This window comes from Salvelinus fontinalis, chromosome 39, assembly GCF_029448725.1.
Source record: "Salvelinus fontinalis isolate EN_2023a chromosome 39, ASM2944872v1, whole genome shotgun sequence".
Classification (NCBI taxonomy): Eukaryota; Metazoa; Chordata; class Actinopteri; order Salmoniformes; family Salmonidae; genus Salvelinus; species Salvelinus fontinalis.
This window is the reverse complement of record NC_074703.1, coordinates 1,785,636-1,805,420: the sequence shown is the minus strand read 5'-3', so window position 1 is coordinate 1,805,420 and position 19,785 is coordinate 1,785,636.

The following is a 19,785-nucleotide window of genomic DNA, read 5'->3' as shown; positions in this document are numbered from 1 at the left end:
TTATGGCTCTAATCTGATAGTGGTAGTGGGGTGGTAGATGTCTGGTCTCTACTATGGCTCTAATCTGATAGTGGTAGTGGGGTGGTAGATGTCTAGTCTCTACTATGGCTCTAATCTGATAGTGGTAGTGGGGTGGTAGATGTCTAGTCTCTACTATGACTCTAATCTGATAGTGGTAGGGGGGTGGTAGATGTCTAGTCTCTACTATGGCTCTAATCTGATAGTGGTAGGGGGGTGGTAGATGTCTAGTCTCTACTATGGCTCTAATCTGATAGTGGTAGTGGGGTGGTAGATATCTAGTCTCCTTTATAGCTTTAATCTGTTAGTGGTATTGGGGTGGTGATGTCTAGTCTCTCTTTTTTTGCTCTAATTTGATAGTGGTGGTGGGGTGGGAGATGTCTAGTCTCTACTATGGCTCTAATTTGATAGTGGTAGTGGGGTGGGAGATGTCTAGTCTCTACTATGGCTCTAATTTGATAGTGGTAGTGGGGTGGTAGATGTCTGGTCTCTACTATGGCTCTAATCTGATAGTGGTAGTGGGGTGGTAGATGTCTAGTCTCTACTATGGCTCTAATCTGATAGTGGTAGTGGGGTTGTAGATGTCTAGTCTCTACTATGACTCTAATCTGATAGTGGTAGGGGGGTGGTAGATGTCTAGTCTCTACTATGGCTCTAATCTGATAGTGGTAGGGGGGTGGTAGATGTCTAGTCTCTACTATGGCTCTAATCTGATAGTGGTAGTGGGGTGGTAGATATCTAGTCTCCTTTATAGCTTTAATCTGTTAGTGGTATTGGGGTGGTGATGTCTAGTCTCTCTTTTTTTGCTCTAATTTGATAGTGGTGGTGGGGTGGGAGATGTCTAGTCTCTACTATGGCTCTAATTTGATAGTGGTAGTGGGGTGGGAGATGTCTAGTCTCTACTATGGCTCTAATCTGATATTGGTAGTTGGGTGGTAGATGTCTAGTCTCTCTTATGGCTCTAATTTGATAGTGGTGGGGGGGTGGTAGATGTCTAGTCTCTACTATGGCTCTAATCTGATAGTGGTAGTGGGGTGGTAGATACCTAGTCTCCCTTATGGCTCTAATCTGATAGTGGTAGTGGGGTGGTAGATGTCTAGTCTCTACTATGGCTCTAATCTGATAGTGGTAGTGGGATGGCAGATGTCTAGTCTCTACTATGGCTCTAATCTGATAGTTGTAGTGGGGTGGTAGATATCTAGTCTCCTTTATAGCTCTAATCTGTTAGTGGTAGTGGGGTGGTGATGTCTAGTCTCTCTTATGGCTCTAATTTGATAGTGGTGGTGGGGTGGTAGATGTCTAGTCTCTACTATGGCTCTAATCTGATAGTGGTAGTGGGGTGGTATATACCTAGTCTCCCGTATGGCTCTAATCTGATAGTGGTAGTGGGGTGATAGATGTCTAGTCTCCTTTATGGCTCTAATCTGATAGTGGTGGTGGGCTGGTCGATATCTAGTCTCTACTATGGCTCTAATCTGATAGTGGTAGTGAGGTGGTAGATGTCTAGTCTCCTTTATGGCTCTAATCTGATAGTGGTAGTGGGGTGGTAGATGTCTAGTCTCTACTACGGCTCTAATCTGATAGTGGTAGTGGGGTGGTAGATGTCTAGTCTCTACTATGGCTCTAATCTGATAGTGGTAGTGGGGTGGTAGATGTCTAGTCTCTACTAATGCTCTAATCTGATAGTGGTAGTTGGGTGGTAGATGTCTAGTCTCTACTATTGCTCTAATCTGATAGTGGTAGTTGGGTGGTAGATGTCTAGTCTCTACTATGGCTCTAATCTGATAGTGGTAGTGGGGTGGTAGATGTCTAGTCTCTACTATGGCTCTAAACTGATAGTGGTAGTGGGGTGGTAGATGTCTAGTCTCTACTATGGCTCTAATCTGATAGTGGTAGTGGGGTGGTAGATGTCTAGTCTCTACTATGGCTCTAATCTGATAGTGGTAGTGGGGTGGTAGATGTCTAGTCTCTACTATGGCTCTAATCTGATAGTGATAGTTGGGTGGTAGATGTCTAGTCTCCTTTATGGCTCTAATATGATAGTGGTAGTTGGGTGGTAGATGTCTAGTCTCCCTTATGACTCTAATCTGATAGTTGTAGTGGGGTGGTAGATGTCTAGTCTCTACTATGGCTCTAATCTGATAGTGGTAGTGGGGTGTTAGATACCTAGTCTCCCTTATGGCTCTAATCTGATAGTGGTAGTGGGGTGGTAGATGTCTAGTCTCTACTATGGCTCTAATCTGATAGTGGTAGTGGGGTGGTAGATGTCTAGTCTCTACTATGGCTCTAATCTGATAGTGGTAGTGGGGTGGTAGATGTCTAGTCTCTACTATGGCTCTAATCTGATAGTGATAGTTGGGTGGTAGATGTCTAGTCTCCTTTATGGCTCTAATATGATAGTGGTAGTTGGGTGGTAGATGTCTGGTCTCCCTTATGACTCTAATCTGATAGTCGTAGTGGGGTGGTAGATGTCTAGTCTCTACTACGGCTCTAATCTGATAGTGGTAGTGGGGTGGTAGATGTCTACTCTCCTTTATGGCTCTAATATGATAGTGGTATTGGGTTGTGGATGTCTAGTCTCTACTATGGCTCTAATCTGATAGTGGTAGTGGGGTGGTAGATGTCTAGTCTCTACTATGGCTCTAATCTGATAGTGGTAGTGGGGTGGTAGATGTCTAGTCTCTACTATGACTCTAATCTGATAGTGGTAGGGGGGTGGTAGATGTCTAGTCTCTACTATGGCTCTAATCTGATAGTGGTAGGGGGGTGGTAGATGTCTAGTCTCTACTATGGCTCTAATCTGATAGTGGTAGTGGGGTGGTAGATATCTAGTCTCCTTTATAGCTCTAATCTGTTAGTGGTATTGGGGTGGTGATGTCTAGTCTCTCTTTTTTTGCTCTAATTTGATAGTGGTGGTGGGGTGGGAGATGTCTAGTCTCTACTATGGCTCTAATTTGATAGTGGTAGTGGGGTGGGAGATGTCTAGTCTCTACTATGGCTCTAATCTGATATTGGTAGTTGGGTGGTAGATGTCTAGTCTCTCTTATGGCTCTAATTTGATAGTGGTGGGGGGTGGTAGATGTCTAGTCTCTACTATGGCTCTAATCTGATAGTGGTAGTGGGGTGGTAGATACCTAGTCTCCCTTATGGCTCTAATCTGATAGTGGTAGTGGGGTGGTAGATGTCTAGTCTCTACTATGGCTCTAATCTGATAGTGGTAGTGGGATGGCAGATGTCTAGTCTCTACTATGGCTCTAATCTGATAGTTGTAGTGGGGTGGTAGATATCTGGTCTCCTTTATAGCTCTAATCTGTTAGTGGTAGTGGGGTGGTGATGTCTAGTCTCTCTTATGGCTCTAATTTGATAGTGGTGGTGGGGTGGTAGATGTCTAGTCTCTACTATGGCTCTAATCTGATAGTGGTAGTGGGGTGGTATATACCTAGTCTCCCGTATGGCTCTAATCTGATAGTGGTAGTGGGGTGATAGATGTCTAGTCTCCTTTATGGCTCTAATCTGATAGTGGTGGTGGGCTGGTCGATATCTAGTCTCTACTATGGCTCTAATCTGATAGTGGTAGTGAGGTGGTAGATGTCTAGTCTCCTTTATGGCTCTAATCTGATAGTGGTAGTGGGGTGGTAGATGTCTAGTCTCCTTTATGGCTCTAATCTGATAGTGGTAGTGGGGTGGTAGATGTCTAGTCTCTACTATGGCTCTAATCTGATAGTGGTAGTGGGGTGGTAGATGTCTAGTCTCTACTATGGCTCTAATCTGATAGTGGTAGTTGGGTGGTAGATGTCTAGTCTCTACTATTGCTCTAATCTGATAGTGGTAGTGGGGTGGTAGATGTCTAGTCTCTACTATGGCTCTAATCTGATAGTGGTAGTGGGGTGGTAGATGTCTAGTCTCTACTATGGCTCTAAACTGATAGTGGTAGTGGGGTGGTAGATGTCTAGTCTCTACTATGGCTCTAATCTGATAGTGGTAGTGGGGTGGTAGATGTCTAGTCTCTACTATGGCTCTAATCTGATAGTGGTAGTGGGGTGGTAGATGTCTAGTCTCTACTATGGCTCTAATCTGATAGTGATAGTTGGGTGGTAGATGTCTAGTCTCCTTTATGGCTCTAATATGATAGTGGTAGTTGGGTGGTAGATGTCTGGTCTCCCTTATGACTCTAATCTGATAGTCGTAGTGGGGTGGTAGATGTCTAGTCTCTACTACGGCTCTAATCTGATAGTGGTAGTGGGGTGGTAGATGTCTACTCTCCTTTATGGCTCTAATATGATAGTGGTATTGGGTTGTGGATGTCTAGTCTCTACTATGGCTCTAATCTGATAGTGATAGTTGGGTGGTAGATGTCTAGTCTCCTTTATGGCTCTAATATGATAGTGGTAGTTGGGTGGTAGATGTCTGGTCTCCCTTATGACTCTAATCTGATAGTGGTAGTGGGGTGGTAGATGTCTAGTCTCTACTATGGCTCTAATCTGATAGTGGTAGTGGGGTGGTAGATGTCTAGTCTCTACTATGACTCTAATCTGATAGTGGTAGGGGGGTGGTAGATGTCTAGTCTCTACTATGGCTCTAATCTGATAGTGGTAGGGGGGTGGTAGATGTCTAGTCTCTACTATGGCTCTAATCTGATAGTGGTAGTGGGGTGGTAGATATCTAGTCTCCTTTATAGCTCTAATCTGTTAGTGGTATTGGGGTGGTGATGTCTAGTCTCTCTTTTTTTGCTCTAATTTGATAGTGGTGGTGGGGTGGGAGATGTCTAGTCTCTACTATGGCTCTAATTTGATAGTGGTAGTGGGGTGGGAGATGTCTAGTCTCTACTATGGCTCTAATCTGATATTGGTAGTTGGGTGGTAGATGTCTAGTCTCTCTTATGGCTCTAATTTGATAGTGGTGGGGGGTGGTAGATGTCTAGTCTCTACTATGGCTCTAATCTGATAGTGGTAGTGGGGTGGTAGATACCTAGTCTCCCTTATGGCTCTAATCTGATAGTGGTAGTGGGGTGGTAGATGTCTAGTCTCTACTATGGCTCTAATCTGATAGTGGTAGTGGGATGGCAGATGTCTAGTCTCTACTATGGCTCTAATCTGATAGTTGTAGTGGGGTGGTAGATATCTAGTCTCCTTTATAGCTCTAATCTGTTAGTGGTAGTGGGGTGGTGATGTCTAGTCTCTCTTATGGCTCTAATTTGATAGTGGTGGTGAGGTGGTAGATGTCTAGTCTCTACTATGGCTCTAATCTGATAGTGGTAGTGGGGTGGTATATACCTAGTCTCCCGTATGGCTCTAATCTGATAGTGGTAGTGGGGTGATAGATGTCTAGTCTCCTTTATGGCTCTAATCTGATAGTGGTGGTGGGCTGGTCGATATCTAGTCTCTACTATGGCTCTAATCTGATAGTGGTAGTGAGGTGGTAGATGTCTAGTCTCCTTTATGGCTCTAATCTGATAGTGGTAGTGGGGTGGTAGATGTCTAGTCTCCTTTATGGCTCTAATCTGATAGTGGTAGTGGGGTGGTAGATGTCTAGTCTCTACTATGGCTCTAATCTGATAGTGGTAGTGGGGTGGTAGATGTCTAGTCTCTACTATGGCTCTAATCTGATAGTGGTAGTTGGGTGGTAGATGTCTAGTCTCTACTATTGCTCTAATCTGATAGTGGTAGTGGGGTGGTAGATGTCTAGTCTCTACTATGGCTCTAATCTGATAGTGGTAGTGGGGTGGTAGATGTCTAGTCTCTACTATGGCTCTAAACTGATAGTGGTAGTGGGGTGGTAGATGTCTAGTCTCTACTATGGCTCTAATCTGATAGTGGTAGTGGGGTGGTAGATGTCTAGTCTCTACTATGGCTCTAATCTGATAGTGGTAGTGGGGTGGTAGATGTCTAGTCTCTACTATGGCTCTAATCTGATAGTGATAGTTGGGTGGTAGATGTCTAGTCTCCTTTATGGCTCTAATATGATAGTGGTAGTTGGGTGGTAGATGTCTGGTCTCCCTTATGACTCTAATCTGATAGTCGTAGTGGGGTGGTAGATGTCTAGTCTCTACTACGGCTCTAATCTGATAGTGGTAGTGGGGTGGTAGATGTCTACTCTCCTTTATGGCTCTAATATGATAGTGGTATTGGGTTGTGGATGTCTAGTCTCTACTATGGCTCTAATCTGATAGTGGTAGTGGGGTGGTAGATGTCTAGTCTCTACTATGGCTCTAATCTGATAGTGGTAGTGGGGTGGTAGATGTCTAGTCTCTACTATGACTCTAATCTGATAGTGGTAGGGGGGTGGTAGATGTCTAGTCTCTACTATGGCTCTAATCTGATAGTGGTAGGGGGGTGGTAGATGTCTAGTCTCTACTATGGCTCTAATCTGATAGTGGTAGTGGGGTGGTAGATATCTAGTCTCCTTTATAGCTCTAATCTGTTAGTGGTATTGGGGTGGTGATGTCTAGTCTCTCTTTTTTTGCTCTAATTTGATAGTGGTGGTGGGGTGGGAGATGTCTAGTCTCTACTATGGCTCTAATTTGATAGTGGTAGTGGGGTGGGAGATGTCTAGTCTCTACTATGGCTCTAATCTGATATTGGTAGTTGGGTGGTAGATGTCTAGTCTCTCTTATGGCTCTAATTTGATAGTGGTGGGGGGTGGTAGATGTCTAGTCTCTACTATGGCTCTAATCTGATAGTGGTAGTGGGGTGGTAGATACCTAGTCTCCCTTATGGCTCTAATCTGATAGTGGTAGTGGGGTGGTAGATGTCTAGTCTCTACTATGGCTCTAATCTGATAGTGGTAGTGGGATGGCAGATGTCTAGTCTCTACTATGGCTCTAATCTGATAGTTGTAGTGGGGTGGTAGATATCTAGTCTCCTTTATAGCTCTAATCTGTTAGTGGTAGTGGGGTGGTGATGTCTAGTCTCTCTTATGGCTCTAATTTGATAGTGGTGGTGGGGTGGTAGATGTCTAGTCTCTACTATGGCTCTAATCTGATAGTGGTAGTGGGGTGGTATATACCTAGTCTCCCGTATGGCTCTAATCTGATAGTGGTAGTGGGGTGATAGATGTCTAGTCTCCTTTATGGCTCTAATCTGATAGTGGTGGTGGGCTGGTCGATATCTAGTCTCTACTATGGCTCTAATCTGATAGTGGTAGTGAGGTGGTAGATGTCTAGTCTCCTTTACGGCTCTAATCTGATAGTGGTAGTGGGGTGGTAGATGTCTAGTCTCCTTTATGGCTCTAATCTGATAGTGGTAGTGGGGTGGTAGATGTCTAGTCTCTACTATGGCTCTAATCTGATAGTGGTAGTGGGGTGGTAGATGTCTAGTCTCTACTATGGCTCTAATCTGATAGTGGTAGTTGGGTGGTAGATGTCTAGTCTCTACTATTGCTCTAATCTGATAGTGGTAGTGGGGTGGTAGATGTCTAGTCTCTACTATGGCTCTAATCTGATAGTGGTAGTGGGGTGGTAGATGTCTAGTCTCTACTATGGCTCTAAACTGATAGTGGTAGTGGGGTGGTAGATGTCTAGTCTCTACTATGGCTCTAATCTGATAGTGGTAGTGGGGTGGTAGATGTCTAGTCTCTACTATGGCTCTAATCTGATAGTGGTAGTGGGGTGGTAGATACCTAGTCTCCCTTATGGCTCTAATCTGATAGTGGTAGTGGGGTGGTAGATGTCTAGTCTCTACTATGGCTCTAATCTGATAGTGGTAGTGGGATGGCAGATGTCTAGTCTCTACTATGGCTCTAATCTGATAGTTGTAGTGGGGTGGTAGATATCTAGTCTCCTTTATAGCTCTAATCTGTTAGTGGTAGTGGGGTGGTGATGTCTAGTCTCTCTTATGGCTCTAATTTGATAGTGGTGGTGGGGTGGTAGATGTCTAGTCTCTACTATGGCTCTAATCTGATAGTGGTAGTGGGGTGGTATATACCTAGTCTCCCGTATGGCTCTAATCTGATAGTGGTAGTGGGGTGATAGATGTCTAGTCTCCTTTATGGCTCTAATCTGATAGTGGTGGTGGGCTGGTCGATATCTAGTCTCTACTATGGCTCTAATCTGATAGTGGTAGTGAGGTGGTAGATGTCTAGTCTCCTTTATGGCTCTAATCTGATAGTGGTAGTGGGGTGGTAGATGTCTAGTCTCCTTTATGGCTCTAATCTGATAGTGGTAGTGGGGTGGTAGATGTCTAGTCTCTACTATGGCTCTAATCTGATAGTGGTAGTGGGGTGGTAGATGTCTAGTCTCTACTATGGCTCTAATCTGATAGTGGTAGTTGGGTGGTAGATGTCTAGTCTCTACTATTGCTCTAATCTGATAGTGGTAGTGGGGTGGTAGATGTCTAGTCTCTACTATGGCTCTAATCTGATAGTGGTAGTGGGGTGGTAGATGTCTAGTCTCTACTATGGCTCTAAACTGATAGTGGTAGTGGGGTGGTAGATGTCTAGTCTCTACTATGGCTCTAATCTGATAGTGGTAGTGGGGTGGTAGATGTCTAGTCTCTACTATGGCTCTAATCTGATAGTGATAGTTGGGTGGTAGATGTCTAGTCTCCTTTATGGCTCTAATATGATAGTGGTAGTTGGGTGGTAGATGTCTAGTCTCCCTTATGACTCTAATCTGATAGTTGTAGTGGGGTGGTAGATGTCTAGTCTCTACTACGGCTCTAATCTGATAGTGGTAGTGGGGTGGTAGATGTCTAGTCTCCTTTATGGCTCTAATATGATAGTGGTAGTGGGTTGTGGATGTCTAGTCTCTACTATGGCTCTAATCTGATAGTGGTAGTTGGGTGGTAGATGTCTAGTCTCTACTATGGCTCTAATCTGATAGTGGTAGTGGGGTGGTAGATGTCTAGTCTTACTATGACTCTAATCTGATAGTGGTAGGGGGGTGGTAGATGTCTAGTCTCTACTATGGCTCTAATCTGATAGTGGTAGGGGGGTGGTAGATGTCTAGTCTCTACTATGGCTCTAATCTGATAGTGGTAGTGGGGTGGTAGATGTCTAGTCTCTCTTTTTTTGCTCTAATTTGATAGTGGTGGTGGGGTGGGAGATGTCTAGTCTCTACTATGGCTCTAATTTGATAGTGGTAGTGGGGTGGGAGATGTCTAGTCTCTACTATGGCTCTAATCTGACAGTGGTAGTGGGGTGGTAGATGTCTAGTCTCTACTATGGCTCTAATCTGATATTGGTAGTTGGGTGGTAGATGTCTAGTCTCTCTTATGGCTCTAATTTGATAGTGGTGGGGGGTTGGTAGATGTCTAGTCTCTACTATGGCTCTAATCTGATAGTGGTAGTGGGGTGGTAGATACCTAGTCTCCCTTATGGCTCTAATCATATAGTGGTAGTGGGGTGGTAGATGTCTAGTCTCTACTATGGCTCTAATCTGATAGTGGTAGTGGGATGGCAGATGTCTAGTCTCTACTATGGCTCTAATCTGATAGTTGTAGTGGGGTGGTAGATATCTAGTCTCCTTTATAGCTCTAATCTGTTAGTGGTAGTGGGGTGGTGATGTCTAGTCTCTACTATGGCTCTAATCTGATAGTGGTAGTGGGGTGGTAGATGTCTAGTCTCTACTATGGCTCTAAACTGATAGTGGTAGTGGGGTGGTAGATGTCTAGTCTCTACTATGGCTCTAATCTGATAGTGGTAGTGGGGTGGTAGATGTCTAGTCTCTACTATGGCTCTAATCTGATAGTGATAGTTGGGTGGTAGATGTCTAGTCTCCTTTATGGCTCTAATATGATAGTGGTAGTTGGGTGGTAGATGTCTAGTCTCCCTTATGACTCTAATCTGATAGTTGTAGTGGGGTGGTAGATGTCTAGTCTCTACTACGGCTCTAATCTGATAGTGGTAGTGGGGTGGTAGATGTCTAGTCTCCTTTATGGCTCTAATATGATAGTGGTAGTGGGTTGTGGATGTCTAGTCTCTACTATGGCTCTAATCTGATAGTGGTAGTTGGGTGGTAGATGTCTAGTCTCTACTATGGCTCTAATCTGATAGTGGTAGTGGGGTGGTAGATGTCTAGTCTTACTATGACTCTAATCTGATAGTGGTAGGGGGGTGGTAGATGTCTAGTCTCTACTATGGCTCTAATCTGATAGTGGTAGGGGGGTGGTAGATGTCTAGTCTCTACTATGGCTCTAATCTGATAGTGGTAGTGGGGTGGTAGATGTCTAGTCTCTCTTTTTTTGCTCTAATTTGATAGTGGTGGTGGGGTGGGAGATGTCTAGTCTCTACTATGGCTCTAATTTGATAGTGGTAGTGGGGTGGGAGATGTCTAGTCTCTACTATGGCTCTAATCTGACAGTGGTAGTGGGGTGGTAGATGTCTAGTCTCTACTATGGCTCTAATCTGATATTGGTAGTTGGGTGGTAGATGTCTAGTCTCTCTTATGGCTCTAATTTGATAGTGGTGGGGGGTTGGTAGATGTCTAGTCTCTACTATGGCTCTAATCTGATAGTGGTAGTGGGGTGGTAGATACCTAGTCTCCCTTATGGCTCTAATCATATAGTGGTAGTGGGGTGGTAGATGTCTAGTCTCTACTATGGCTCTAATCTGATAGTGGTAGTGGGATGGCAGATGTCTAGTCTCTACTATGGCTCTAATCTGATAGTTGTAGTGGGGTGGTAGATATCTAGTCTCCTTTATAGCTCTAATCTGTTAGTGGTAGTGGGGTGGTGATGTCTAGTCTCTCTTATGGCTCTAATTTGATAGTGGTGGTGGGGTGGTAGATGTCTAGTCTCTACTATGGCTCTAATCTGATAGTGGTAGTGGGGTGGTATATACCTAGTCTCCCGTATGGCTCTAATCTGATAGTGGTAGTGGGGTGATAGATGTCTAGTCTCCTTTATGGCTCTAATCTGATAGTGGTGGTGGGCTGGTCGATATCTAGTCTCTACTATGGCTCTAATCTGATAGTGGTAGTGAGGTGGTAGATGTCTAGTCTCCTTTATGTCTCTAATCTGATAGTGGTAGTGGGGTGGTAGATGTCTAGTCTCTACTATGGCTCTAATCTGATAGTGGTAATGGGGTGGTAGATGTCTAGTCTCTACTATGGCTCTAATCCGATAGTGGTGGTGGGGTTGTAGATGTCTAGTCTCTAATCTGGCTTTAATCTGATAGTGGTAGTGGGGTGGTAGATGTCTAGTCTCTACTATTGCTCTAATCTGATAGTGGTAGTGGGGTGGTAGATGTCTAGTCTCTACTATGGCTCTAATCTGATAGTGGTAGTGGGGTGGTAGATGTCTAGTCTCTACTATGGCTCTAATCTGATAGTGGTAGTGGGGTGGTAGATGTCTAGTCTCTACTATGGCTCTAATCTGATAGTGGTAGTGGGGTGGTAGATGTCTAGTCTCTACTATGGCTCTAATCTGATAGTGATAGTTGGGTGGTAGATGTCTAGTCTCCTTTATGGCTCTAATATGATAGTGGCAGTTGGGTGGTGAGATGTCTAGTCTCCCTTATGACTCTAATCTGATAGTTGTAGTGGGGTGGTAGATGTCTAGTCTCTACTACGGCTCTAATCTGATAGTGGTAGTGGGGTGGTAGATGTGTAGTCTCTACTATGGCTCTAATCTGATAGTGATAGTGGGGTGGTAGATGTCTAGTCTCCTTTATGGCTCTAATCTGATAGTGGTATTGGGGTGGTAGATGTCTCTCTTATGGCTCTAATTTGATAGTGGTGGGGGGGTGGTAGATGTCTAGTCTCTACTATGGCTCTAATCTGATGGTGGTAGTGGGGTGGTAGATACCTAGTCTCCCTTATGGCTCTAATCTGATAGTGGTAGTGGGGTTGTAGATGTCTAGTCTCTACTATGGCTCTAATCTGATAGTGGTAGTGGGGTGGTAGATGTCTAGTCTCTACTATGGCTCTAATCTGATAGTGGTAGTGGGGTGGTATATACCTAGTCTCCCGTATGGCTCTAATCTGATAGTGGTAGTGGGGTGATAGATGTCTAGTCTCCTTTATGGCTCTAATCTGATAGTGGTGGTGGGGTGGTCGATATCTAGTCTCTACTATGGCTCTAATCTGATAGTGGTAGTGGGGTGGTAGATGTCTAGTCTCCTTTATGGCTCCCTTTCTGATAGTGGTAGTGGGGTGGTAGATGTCTAGTCTCTACTATGGCTCTAATCTGATAGTGGTAGTGGGGTTGTAGATGTCTAGTCTCTTCTTTGGCTCTAATCTGATAGTGGTAGTGGGGTGGTAGATGTCTAGTCTCTACTATGGCTCTAATCTGATAGTGATAGTTGGGTGGTAGATGTCTAGTCTCCTTTATGGCTCTAATATGATAGTGGTAGTTGGGTGGTAGATGTCTAGTCTCCCTTATGGCTCTAATATGATAGTGGTAGTGGGGTGGTAGATGTCTAGTCTCCTTTATGGCTCTAATCTGATAGTGGTAGTGGGGTGGTAGATGTCTCTCTTATGGCTCTAATTTGATAGTGGTGGGGGGGTGGTAGATGTCTAGTCTCTACTATGGCTCTAATCTGATGGTGGTTGTGGGGTGGTAGATACCTAGTCTCCCTTATGGCTCTAATCTGATAGTGGTAGTGGGGTTGTAGATGTCTAGTCTCTACTATGGCTCTAATCTGATAGTGGTAGTGGGATGGCAGATGTCTAGTCTCTACTATGGCTCTAATCTGATAGTGGTAGTGGGGTGGTAGATGTCTAGTCTCCTTTATGGCTCTAATCTGATAGTGGTAGTGGGGTAGTAGATGTCTAGTCTCTACTATGGCTCTAATTTGATAGTGGTGGTGGGGTGGTAGATGTCTAGTCTCTACTATGGCTCTAATCTGATAGTGGTAGTGGGGTGGTAGATGTCTAGTCTCTACTATTGCTCTAATCTGATAGTGGTAGTGGGGTGGTAGATGTCTAGTCTCTACTATGGCTCTAATCTGATAGTGATTGTTGGGTGGTAGATGTCTAGTCTCCTTTATGGCTCTAATATGTTAGTGGTAGTTGGGTGGTAGATGTCTAGTCTCCCTTATGGCTCTAATCTGATAGTGGTAGTGGGATGGCAGATGTCTAGTCTCTACTATGGCTCTAATCTGATAGTGGTAGTGGGGTGGTAGATGTCTAGTCTCCTTTATGGCTCTAATCTGATAGTGGTAGTGGGGTAGTAGATGTCTAGTCTCTACTATGGCTCTAATTTGATAGTGGTGGTGGGGTGGTAGATGTCTAGTCTCTACTATGGCTCTAATCTGATAGTGGTAGTGGGGTGGTAGATGTCTAGTCTCTACTATTGCTCTAATCTGATAGTGGTAGTGGGGTGGTAGATGTCTAGTCTCTACTATGGCTCTAATCTGATAGTGATAGTTGGGTGGTAGATGTCTAGTCTCCTTTATGGCTCTAATATGATAGTGGTAGTTGGGTGGTAGATGTCTAGTCTCCCTTATGGCTCTAATCTGATAGTGGTAGTGGGGTTGTAGATGTCTAGTCTCTACTATGGCTCTAATCTGATAGTGGTGGTGGGGTGGGAGATGTCTAGTCTCTACTATGGCTCTAATCTGACAGTGGTAGTGGGGTGGTAGATGTCCAGTCTCTACTATGGCTCTAATCTGATGGTGGTAGTGGGGTGGTAGATGTCTAGTCTCTACTATGGCTCTAATCTGATGGTGGTAGTGGGGTGGTAGATACCTAGTCTCCCTTATGGCTCTAATCTGATAGTGGTAGTGGGGTTGTAGATGTCTAGTCTCTACTATGGCTCTAATCTGATAGTGGTAGTGGGATGGCAGATGTCTAGTCTCTACTATGGCTCTAATTTGATAGTGGCGGTGGGGTGGTAGATGTCTAGTCTCTACTATGGCTCTAATCTGATAGTGGTAGTGGGGTGGTAGATGTCTAGTCTCCTTTATGGCTCTAATCTGATAGTGGTAGTGGGGTAGTAGATGTCTAGTCTCTACTATGGCTCTAATTTGATAGTGGTGGTGGGGTGGTAGATGTCTAGTCTCTACTATGGCTCTAATCTGATAGTGGTAGTGGGGTGGTAGATGTCTAGTCTCTACTATTGCTCTAATCTGATAGTGGTAGTGGGGTGGTAGATGTCTAGTCTCTACTATTGCTCTAATCTGATAGTGGTAGTGGGGTGGTAGATGTCTAGTCTCTACTATGGCTCTAATCTGATAGTGATAGTTGGGTGGTAGATGTCTAGTCTCCTTTATGGCTCTAATATGTTAGTGGTAGTGGGGTAGTAGATGTCTAGTCTCTACTATGGCTCTAATTTGATAGTGGTGGTGGGGTGGTAGATGTCTAGTCTCTACTATGGCTCTAATCTGATAGTGGTAGTGGGGTGGTAGATGTCTAGTCTCTACTATGGCTCTAATCTGATAGTGGTAGTGGGGTGGTAGATGTCTAGTCTCTACTATTGCTCTAATCTGATAGTGGTAGTGGGGTGGTAGATGTCTAGTCTCTACTATGGCTCTAATCTGATAGTGATAGTTGGGTGGTAGATGTCTAGTCTCCTTTATGGCTCTAATATGTTAGTGGTAGTTGGGTGGTAGATGTCTAGTCTCCCTTATGGCTCTAATCTGATAGTGGTAGTGGGATGGCAGATGTCTAGTCTCTACTATGGCTCTAATCTGATAGTGGTAGTGGGGTGGTAGATGTCTAGTCTCCTTTATGGCTCTAATCTGATAGTGGTAGTGGGGTAGTAGATGTCTAGTCTCTACTATGGCTCTAATTTGATAGTGGTGGTGGGGTGGTAGATGTCTAGTCTCTACTATGGCTCTAATCTGATAGTGGTAGTGGGGTGGTAGATGTCTAGTCTCTACTATTGCTCTAATCTGATAGTGGTAGTGGGGTGGTAGATGTCTAGTCTCTACTATGGCTCTAATCTGATAGTGATAGTTGGGTGGTAGATGTCTAGTCTCCTTTATGGCTCTAATATGATAGTGGTAGTTGGGTGGTAGATGTCTAGTCTCCCTTATGGCTCTAATCTGATAGTGGTAGTGGGGTTGTAGATGTCTAGTCTCTACTATGGCTCTAATCTGATAGTGGTGGTGGGGTGGGAGATGTCTAGTCTCTACTATGGCTCTAATCTGACAGTGGTAGTGGGGTGGTAGATGTCCAGTCTCTACTATGGCTCTAATCTGATGGTGGTAGTGGGGTGGTAGATGTCTAGTCTCTACTATGGCTCTAATCTGATGGTGGTAGTGGGGTGGTAGATACCTAGTCTCCCTTATGGCTCTAATCTGATAGTGGTAGTGGGGTTGTAGATGTCTAGTCTCTACTATGGCTCTAATCTGATAGTGGTAGTGGGATGGCAGATGTCTAGTCTCTACTATGGCTCTAATTTGATAGTGGCGGTGGGGTGGTAGATGTCTAGTCTCTACTATGGCTCTAATCTGATAGTGGTAGTGGGGTGGTAGATGTCTAGTCTCCTTTATGGCTCTAATCTGATAGTGGTAGTGGGGTAGTAGATGTCTAGTCTCTACTATGGCTCTAATTTGATAGTGGTGGTGGGGTGGTAGATGTCTAGTCTCTACTATGGCTCTAATCTGATAGTGGTAGTGGGGTGGTAGATGTCTAGTCTCTACTATTGCTCTAATCTGATAGTGGTAGTGGGGTGGTAGATGTCTAGTCTCTACTATGGCTCTAATCTGATAGTGATAGTTGGGTGGTAGATGTCTAGTCTCCTTTATGGCTTTAATATGATAGTGGTAGTTGGGTGGTAGATGTCTAGTCTCCCTTATGGCTCTAATCTGATAGTGGTAGTGGGATGGCAGATGTCTAGTCTCTACTATGGCTCTAATCTGATAGTGGTAGTGGGGTGGTAGATGTCTAGTCTCCTTTATGGCTCTAATCTGATAGTGGTAGTGGGGTAGTAGATGTCTAGTCTCTACTATGGCTCTAATTTGATAGTGGTGGTGGGGTGGTAGATGTCTAGTCTCTACTATGGCTCTAATCTGATAGTGGTAGGGGGGTGGTAGATGTCTAGTCTCTACTATTGCTCTAATCTGATAGTGGTAGTGGGGTGGTAGATGTCTAGTCTCTACTATGGCTCTAATCTGATAGTGATAGTTGGGTGGTAGATGTCTAGTCTCCTTTATGGCTCTAATATGATAGTGGTAGTTGGGTGGTAGATGTCTAGTCTCCCTTATGGCTCTAATCTGATAGTGGTAGTGGGGTTGTAGATGTCTAGTCTCTACTATGGCTCTAATCTGATAGTGGTGGTGGGGTGGGAGATGTCTAGTCTCTACTATGGCTCTAATCTGACAGTGGTAGTGGGGTGGTAGATGTCCAGTCTCTACTATGGCTCTAATCTGATGGTGGTAGTGGGGTGGTAGATGTCTAGTCTCTACTATGGCTCTAATCTGATGGTGGTAGTGGGGTGGTAGATACCTAGTCTCCCTTATGGCTCTAATCTGATAGTGGTAGTGGGGTTGTAGATGTCTAGTCTCTACTATGGCTCTAATCTGATAGTGGTAGTGGGATGGCAGATGTCTAGTCTCTACTATGGCTCTAATTTGATAGTGGCGGTGGGGTGGTAGATGTCTAGTCTCTACTATGGCTCTAATCTGATAGTGGTAGTGGGGTGGTAGATGTCTAGTCTCCTTTATGGCTCTAATCTGATAGTGGTGGTGGGCTGGTCGATATCTAGTCTCTACTATGGCTCTAATCTGATAGTGGTAGTGGGGTGGTAGATGTCTAGTCTCTACTATGGCTCTAATCTGACAATGGTGGTGGGGTTGTAGATGTCTAGTCTCTAATCTGGCTCTAATCTGATAGTGGTAGTGGGGTGGTAGATGTCTAGTCTCTACTATTGCTCTAATCTGATAGTGGTAGTGGGGTGGTAGATGTCTAGTCTCTACTATGGCTCTAATCTGATAGTGGTAGTGGGGTGGTAGATGTCTAGTCTCTACTATGGATCTAATCTGATAGTGGTAGTGGGGTGGTAGATGTCTAGTCTCTACTATGGCTCTAATCTGATAGTGGTAGTGGGGTGGTAGATGTCTAGTCTCTACTATGGCTCTAATCTGATAGTGATAGTTGGGTGGTAGATGTCTAGTCTCCTTTATGGCTTTAATATGATAGTGGTAGTTGGGTGGTAGATGTCTAGTCTCCCTTATGGCTCTAATCTGATAGTGGTAGTGGGGTTGTAGATGTCTAGTCTCTACTATGGCTCTAATCTGATAGTGGTGGTGGGGTGGGAGAGGTCTAGTCTCTACTATGGCTCTAATCTGACAGTGGTAGTGGGGTGGTAGATGTCCAGTCTCTACTATGGCTCTAATCTGATGGTGGTAGTGGGGTGGTAGATGTCTAGTCTCTACTATGGCTCTAATCTGATGGTGGTAGTGGGGTGGTAGATACCTAGTCTCCCTTATGGCTCTAATCTGATAGTGGTAGTGGGGTTGTAGATGTCTAGTCTCTACTATGGCTCTAATCTGATAGTGGAAGTGGGATGGCAGATGTCTAGTCTCTACTATGGCTCTAATTTGATAGTGGCGGTGGGGTGGTAGATGTCTAGTCTCTACTATGGCTCTAATCTGATAGTGGTAGTGGGGTGGTAGATGTCTAGTCTCCTTTATGGCTCTAATCTGATAGTGGTAGTGGGGTAGTAGATGTCTAGTCTCTACTATGGCTCTAATTTGATAGTGGTGGTGGGGTGGTAGATGTCTAGTCTCTACTATGGCTCTAATCTGATAGTGGTAGTGGGGTGGTAGATGTCTAGTCTCTACTATTGCTCTAATCTGATAGTGGTAGTGGGGTGGTAGATGTCTAGTCTCTACTATGGCTCTAATCTGATAGTGATAGTTGGGTGGTAGATGTCTAGTCTCCTTTATGGCTCTAATATGATAGTGGTAGTTGGGTGGTAGATGTCTAGTCTCCCTTATGGCTCTAATCTGATAGTGGTAGTGGGATGGCAGATGTCTAGTCTCTACTATGGCTCTAATCTGATAGTGGTAGTGGGGTGGTAGATGTCTAGTCTCCTTTATGGCTCTAATCTGATAGTGGTAGTGGGGTAGTAGATGTCTAGTCTCTACTATGGCTCTAATTTGATAGTGGTGGTGGGGTGGTAGATGTCTAGTCTCTACTATGGCTCTAATCTGATAGTGGTAGGGGGGTGGTAGATGTCTAGTCTCTACTATTGCTCTAATCTGATAGTGGTAGTGGGGTGGTAGATGTCTAGTCTCTACTATGGCTCTAATCTGATAGTGATAGTTGGGTGGTAGATGTCTAGTCTCCTTTATGGCTCTAATATGATAGTGGTAGTTGGGTGGTAGATGTCTAGTCTCCCTTATGGCTCTAATCTGATAGTGGTAGTGGGGTTGTAGATGTCTAGTCTCTACTATGGCTCTAATCTGATAGTGGTGGTGGGGTGGGAGATGTCTAGTCTCTACTATGGCTCTAATCTGACAGTGGTAGTGGGGTGGTAGATGTCCAGTCTCTACTATGGCTCTAATCTGATGGTGGTAGTGGGGTGGTAGATGTCTAGTCTCTACTATGGCTCTAATCTGATGGTGGTAGTGGGGTGGTAGATACCTAGTCTCCCTTATGGCTCTAATCTGATAGTGGTAGTGGGGTTGTAGATGTCTAGTCTCTACTATGGCTCTAATCTGATAGTGGTAGTGGGATGGCAGATGTCTAGTCTCTACTATGGCTCTAATTTGATAGTGGCGGTGGGGTGGTAGATGTCTAGTCTCTACTATGGCTCTAATCTGATAGTGGTAGTGGGGTGGTAGATGTCTAGTCTCCTTTATGGCTCTAATCTGATAGTGGTGGTGGGCTGGTCGATATCTAGTCTCTACTATGGCTCTAATCTGATAGTGGTAGTGGGGTGGTAGATGTCTAGTCTCTACTATGGCTCTAATCTGACAATGGTGGTGGGGTTGTAGATGTCTAGTCTCTAATCTGGCTCTAATCTGATAGTGGTAGTGGGGTGGTAGATGTCTAGTCTCTACTATTGCTCTAATCTGATAGTGGTAGTGGGGTGGTAGATGTCTAGTCTCTACTATGGCTCTAATCTGATAGTGGTAGTGGGGTGGTAGATGTCTAGTCTCTACTATGGATCTAATCTGATAGTGGTAGTGGGGTGGTAGATGTCTAGTCTCTACTATGGCTCTAATCTGATAGTGGTAGTGGGGTGGTAGATGTCTAGTCTCTACTATGGCTCTAATCTGATAGTGATAGTTGGGTGGTAGATGTCTAGTCTCCTTTATGGCTCTAATATGATAGTGGTAGTTGGGTGGTAGATGTCTAGTCTCCCTTATGACTCTAATCTGACAGTTGTAGTGGGGTGGTAGATGTCTAGTCTCTACTACGGCTCTAATCTGATAGTGGTAGTGGGGTGGTAGATGTCTAGTCTCCTTTATAGCTTTAATATGATAGTGGTAGTGGGTTGTGGCTGTCTAGTCTCTACTATGGCTCTAATCTGATAGTGGTAGGGGGGTGGTAGATGTCTAGTCTCTACTATGGCTCTAATCTGATAGTGGTGGTGGGGTGGTAGATGTCTAGTCTCTACTATGGATCTAATCTGATAGTGGTAGTGGGGTGGTATATACCTAGTCTCCCGTATGGCTCTAATCTGATAGTGGTAGTGGGGTGATAGATGTCTAGTCTCCTTTATGGCTCTAATCTGATAGTGGTGGTGGGGTGGTCAATGTCTAGTCTCTACTATGGCTCTAATCTGATAGTGGTAGTGGGGTGGTAGATGTCTAGTCTCTACTATGGCTCGAATCTGATAGTGGTAGTGGGGTGGTAGATGTCTAGTCTCTACTATGGCTCTAATCTGATAGTGGTAGTGGGGTGGTAGATGTCTAGTCTCTACTATTGCTCTAATC